Below are 6,805 nucleotides of genomic sequence, written 5' to 3'. Positions count from 1 at the left end.
TTTTCCGGAAAGACTCGGTACAGCCTATCTTTCTTTTATAAATATAATAAAACTAAAGACTTTTTGGAGATATGAAGGATGCAATACTACTCTATAGGTACTCAAGATTAACAGGAGATTGAGTGAAAATGAGCATTTCACCCCCCCTTTAACTGTTGCTCATATTATATAGGCTCAAGATGATTGAGCTCAAGACTCAGTGATTAGGCTTCTCCCAATCTACATTTCAAGCACAGAGTTGGCTACTATTAATGTTTTTTTGATTGCAGCCTATGCAACAGTGAACAAAAGTATGTTTCTTTTGTCGGATGAGACAAATGCATCAAGCAGCAAATACTGGAGTAGGACAGATCTTGCAAAAGCGGGATTAAGTGATGCATTTACTCTACAATCGCTTCAAATCTTGTTATTACCACTTTTTAATGCAATGTGTCACCCATGCTATCCATGTCTTTTAGGCAGCATAATCTTAAAGGAGTAGTTCACTATAAAATTAAAATTAGCCCATGATTTACTCACCCTCAAGCCATCCTAGGTGTATATGACTTTCTTCTTTCAGACGAATACAATCAGAGTTATATTAATAAACACCCTTACGCTTTCAAGCTTGATAATGGCAGTGGATTGCAACAGTTTGAAGCTCAGAAAAGTGCATCCATCCGTCATAAACAAACTCTACACGGCTCCGGGGGTTAATAAAGTCCTTCGGAAGTGAAGCCATGAGTTTGTGTAAGAAAACTATTCATATTTGAAACTTTATAAAGTAAAATAACTAGCTTCCGGCCAAACAAACATACGGATTTGACTTACCTTCGCCCAGGTCTTGTGAAAGGTCTTTTCAGCGCTCTAGTGAATTCACCTAATTTATTAGAATTTAGTTTCAATATTACTTTGGCTCTAATCTGACTCCAATTTCAAATGATTATCAAATTTAGATTGTGTTTCTGATTAGAAAATAATCATAAATATTGATTATGCCTTAATTTAGATCTTTGATTATTCTGAGTATCCCATACTCTCAATTATTCTTTCATTAACGGACCCAGTATCGATCTGAGACGTGACGTCACGTCGCAAATTTGCGCTCACGATCACAAACTTAACCAGTTTTGAAATAGTCAGAGGATGCAGTGCGAACTATTTTACCCTTAAGCGGTCGCTCTCTGCTTACTCATAATGAAAGGTGTAATTTTTTTAATAGTCGCAAGATGCAACATGCTAAGTCAGTGATAGTCAGAAATCGGATGGTCTCCTTAAAGGAGAACTCCGGTCAATTTTAACATTGAGCTCATTTTTTTGTAAATTTGGAGTGCTGTCAGTACAGAGAACAACGACAAAAATCGGTGTTGCCTACACCATGTTACCCTCTTTTTAAAATTTGCACCCTGTTGACTTCAATGGGGCAATATTTAAACCTGCTTTTAGCCTCTTAACATCCTTGATGTGTCATTACAAGTGCCCAGCCAATGTGAGTGATTCCTTCAGAGTGAACACGGGTGAATCTGACTGCAGTAGATGTAAAAGATAAGAATAAAAGTGATGTTATTTCAGCCAGCGCACATACCTGTAGTCGATTGTCGAGTTCACGCGCGTGATCATAGGTACTAAACCTATGCGCATGAACTCGACAATCGACTACTTTGGACTTCGACCAAAATCAGGATGTAAATACAGGTATGAGCGCTGGCTGAAATAACATCACTTTTATTCTTATCTTTCACATCTACTGCAGTCAGATTCACCGTGTTCACTCTGAAGGAATCATCTAACATGGCTGTGCACTTGTAATGACACATCAAGGATGTTAAGAGGCTAAAAGCAGGTTTAAAACTTGCCCCATTGAAGTCAACAGGGTGCAAATTTTAAAAAGAGGATAACACAGTGTAGGCAACGCCGATTTTTGTCATTGTTCTCTGTATTGACAGCACTCCAAATGTACAAAAAAATGAGCTCAATGTTAAAATTGACCGGAGTTCTCCTTTAATGAAGTGCTCCATGCTCAATTCATTAGTGCTTTTGGTTTGATCAATCCTGGACAGAGATTTGCGGAAACACCAGACTACATGATTTCAGACTAATGCAGAATAATTCAAATATAAGATTTGATTTGTCAGGTAAAATTGTATCATGCCAATTACACAAGTAAATGATTAAAAGCCAATTCAGAAATAATAAATATGTGACATCAATTGCTCAAAGATGACTGACAGAGACACACAGTGGTGTGTGAGTGTATTCCGAGTGTAAGCCTCGGGAAGACACTGACACAGCACTGTATGGGGTTTTCCTGGTTACAGGTTCCCAAAGACTGCTCTGCCACTTCCCCTTAAATACCCAGACCAGAACAAAAGGCTTGTACAAATATTTTTTAGAGTTGTTTTGGGTCTATTCATGTACCCCAGGGGGTAACACCGGGAAAATGATCAGATATCATTAAGAGACACCACCCAAAGAGGAGAACAGGATTCTCCTTAGTTTTCAATCTTTCTTATAATACTAATGACTGCAATGAAATTAAGACCATTTTACCAATCGCACTGAGACATTTAAAATGATACCAAACATGAAAAGAAAAAACAATAGATTCACAAGATACATCATATGTGATATATAGACATTCTCAGTGAACTTTTAGTGACTTGAATCGGGAGAAAGGAAGGGAGGAGGGAGAGGGGGATGCAGAGAGAAAAGTTTGGGCAAGACAATGTCCTGTGCTCTTTCTTTGAGATCTTCTGTCCAGGGTGTGTTTTATCTCAGCTTCTCAGGAAAATCAAGTCTTACATATAACTCCGATTGTATTCGTCTGAAAGAAGAAAGTCATTTACACCTAGGATGGCTTGAGGGTGAGTAAATCATGGGCTAGCTTTCATTTTAAAGTGAACTACTCCATTAACTCTAGTGATTAACTCAGCAAAGCCAGATCTTTACCCTGCTTTTCTGACATGCAACTGGAAGTAGACAGAGGTTTTGCCCTATCACAACCACTACCCTCGATGTCTACCAGTGCATGGCAGGAGACTCAAAGGATGATTACCCCACGCAGGCTGACCCGGCCCTGTTCCACACACCATCTAAACACCTTCACAAGGACGGTTCAGCGGTGCTGCTGGGTCCTGTGCTGGGGTAAAGCATGAGAGATTGAGCGCTTCGGATCATGTCTCCTCCCCTCCATCTGCTCCACAGAGCCGCTGTCAGACTGTGGCCAATGAAGGCTGTCATGAAGGTTACACACATCTACTGCTCTGGACCTCCTCCTGTTTCCCCCTCCACCCACATCACCAGAGAGAAGCAGAAGAACCTTTGAGAAGTCCAACAAATACTTGTGCCTTTCAAAGTATTCACTAGAAATGTTTTGCTGTTGTAGCGCAGGGCATGTTGTAGTGTTCATCCATTCAGTGAATGGCATATGAATTCTTAACAACATTATTACTTTGCATAAATGCATGCATGTAACATATTTAAAGTTCAATCGAACAAAAGAGAACCTTTGAGAAGTCCAACATCTGCTCAAATAATATTGGCATCTTTCCAAGTATTGACTTGAAATGTTTGCTGCTGTAGTGCACTACATGTTGAGGTTTTCATCCATCCAGTGAATCAACATTATTACTTTGCATAAATGCATGCATGTAAAATATTATATTATATTCAAATTAATTGCAATTAATCACTATATTTGGTGAGAAGATAATTAAATCACATACATAATCACAGTAAACAATTCTTCCGTCATTTAACAGTTTATGATTTTGAATTTAGAGCAGGAACTATTCATTTTTGCTTTGCTTTAACAACTTAGTTGTTCTGATGCAGAACTTATTCTTATTTGTCCATACATTTTCAGATAAAATAAGAATAATCCAATGCAGTACCTACACTAGCATTTCCACAGGCTTATATTTTGGTGATTTTCCAAAATAAAAATAAAAAATCTAAATTATATATTTTTATATATTTATACTTATTTATTTATTTTTATATATTTATTTATAGATTATTTATTTAAAATAATCCCTAGGCCAATGATGGTATTTCAACCATATGTGGAACATTCTTAGACCATGACCTTTGACCCTCCTGTCACCTACCAACACTCTTTACACTTCCATATTAGACATAAGGATTGTGTGTGCTCTTTTACTGTCATATTGGTCACACACATATTAAAGATCAAATTTCTTCCACACTAGTCTTTGCATACAGTACATTCACACATTAGCTGTGGTGAATCTTGTTTAATAAACATTCCAGTCAGCCTCAGGAACAAACAAGAGAGTTAATTCGAGCAGGCCTCGCACTGACACCGCATACAGAGTGAGCTCTGATTGGACTGTGTTGCTGTGCAATATGTGATGCTTTATGGCTCAAAGAATCCAATTCTAATCCACAGCAAACAACAACAGTAAAACATCCACTGAAAACCTCTGATGTAGCCAGATGGTGCCGGGCATCAACATAATCCATCACTTTTTTCTGTGGAAATTACAGTCTGCTTGTTTGTAAAACGGAAATATTGACACAGCTTATTGAGATACACCAAACTTGTTTTTCTGGTGTTATGTGATGAAATAATGTAGATATACTTCATGCTACGTCACACTTGTTGATTCTGTCAGTTTTGTTTGAAATCAAAGGGTTTAAAAAAACAAAAACAAAAAACACGGTAACACTTTATTTTACAGTGTCCTTGTTACATGTGTTACATGTACTTACCATAGTAATAACAGTAAATTATGCATGATAATTACATGCAACTAACCAAACCCTAATCCTACCCTAACCCTATAGTAAGAACATGAAGTTAAACAATATCACTCATTACTTAAATATATAATTACACTGTAACAACGACACCTTAAAATAAAGTGTAACAAAAAAAACACTTAAAGGAAACCTATTACTACTGGCCTCCACTCACATTAAACGTAATTTTCCCGGCCGTAGCACGCGTTGCAATCTTTTTGTTTTGAAGAAAACCGGAAGAAAAGTGCTTTTGCTGATAGACTGCCTATTTGATGATGTATTTCTACTGCGCATCTCAGAGGATTATTACGGAGGCGCTGACTTTGATGGAAGAATTTGCAGCTTTACTCACAAACTACAAATCACGTTCATCAACAAGGTACCAGACCTGTTAAATACACTCGAATATTCGCACAGCTGTTCCGAGAGTGTAGTTAGCGATCACACACCCTAGAGTTATTCAATCAACAGCAGGGAATGATTTTCTGTTTTTATTTTGTCGTTTGATTCATATAAACAAAATATACACAGTAGGTACTGTATTCCTCTGGTCTTGTGTGGAATTTAATGTTATTTCCCGTTCTGTGCCATGGTTTGTAGTCCTTTGCAGTTTTTCTTGTTAATAGTTATTTGATTTTTTCCCCCTTGTTTGCCAATTTCCCCTTGTGTATTTAAACCCCAGTGTTTCTTGTGTTCTTTATCGAGTCTCGTTCCTAAGTTATGTTTGGCGCATTCATTATGTTCCTGGTTCTCTGGCCTTCATGTTTGATTAGTTTATGTTTATTTTTGACAATAAAACATTGCATTTGGATCCAGCTCTCCTTTGCTTTTGAGTTCACCCTACGATACATGTATATTTCTGCTTTCACTTTAATACATAGATCTAATATACACATGCAATTTATTTCCATGTTGTTTATGTTCACAGACATAACTGACAGTGTTTTGTGAACTTTTTCACAACAGTGTTTTGACATAACCTTGTGTGTATTTGACAGTTTAAGCACAATACTGGTGAAAGAGAACTCAGTGTACTCACGCGATGCGCCGTCTGAAATCCAGATTTCTGTATGCGTGGTTCGGGTGTGTGTGCTCAGAAAACCATATATCAGAAGTTCAGACTGATATGGCTTTAAAACACATGCAGAAAATAAACTTTCATGATGATGAAGAACTGCAATGTAACGTGAGCATAACTGCAACAGAGAGGATAATCAAAACCAAACAGATGTTTAGTTTTTGACAGATAATATTGGGCACTAGCTGCACAGGCTCCGCCCTCTTCTGGAAAGGGGGCGGGGCATCAGCTCATTTGCATTTAAAGATACATGCACAAAAACAGTATGTTTTTCCTTCCACTCAAAAATGGGCATTTATAACATGGCGTAATACATGATCTGTGAAGTATTTTGAGCTGAAACTTCACAGACTTATTCCATGGACACCTGAGACCTAAAAGGGGCATAATTTGTTCACTTAGAGTCTAATCCCTTTCGAAAAGAAAATATATTTCCCTATATATTAATGACCAATATATTAAATGTACAATATAAAAATATTTCAAAATATACAGAATAATATATTGTTTTAATATATTACAATATATTTAATAATACATAAGGAATTGTCGCTTTTCATATATTGAAAAATATGTGACAATATATTGTTACTAATATATCATAATGCATGTAATTTTAAATTCAGCAATACACTTCCTAATATATAGATGTATATGTGATCAGATATGGCACTGCATGTGTAATATATTGCAGACATATTTACTCATGCAGCATCAACACACATATATAGAGAAATATATATTGTAATATATTTCTTGTACTTTTTTCTTATTTACACTATAAATGTTTCATGTTTTAAAAATCCTAGTTAACAAAAGCAGAAGTACACCTGCATGTATTAAAGTATTTAGCCAAGAGACCATCGCTGTGCTGAGGAGCGTAGAGCCATTACTTGTAAAATATAGTAATTATAGTCTTAATGGTGTTTGGCCAGTCGTCAACTGAACCACAGGCTCGACTCTTCAGCACAATGGTGACCCCAA

Source organism: Abramis brama (genome assembly GCF_963993115.1).
Source record: "Abramis brama genome assembly, chromosome: 5".
Taxonomy (NCBI): domain Eukaryota; kingdom Metazoa; phylum Chordata; class Actinopteri; order Cypriniformes; family Leuciscidae; genus Abramis; species Abramis brama.
This window is presented reverse-complemented; position numbering follows the sequence as displayed.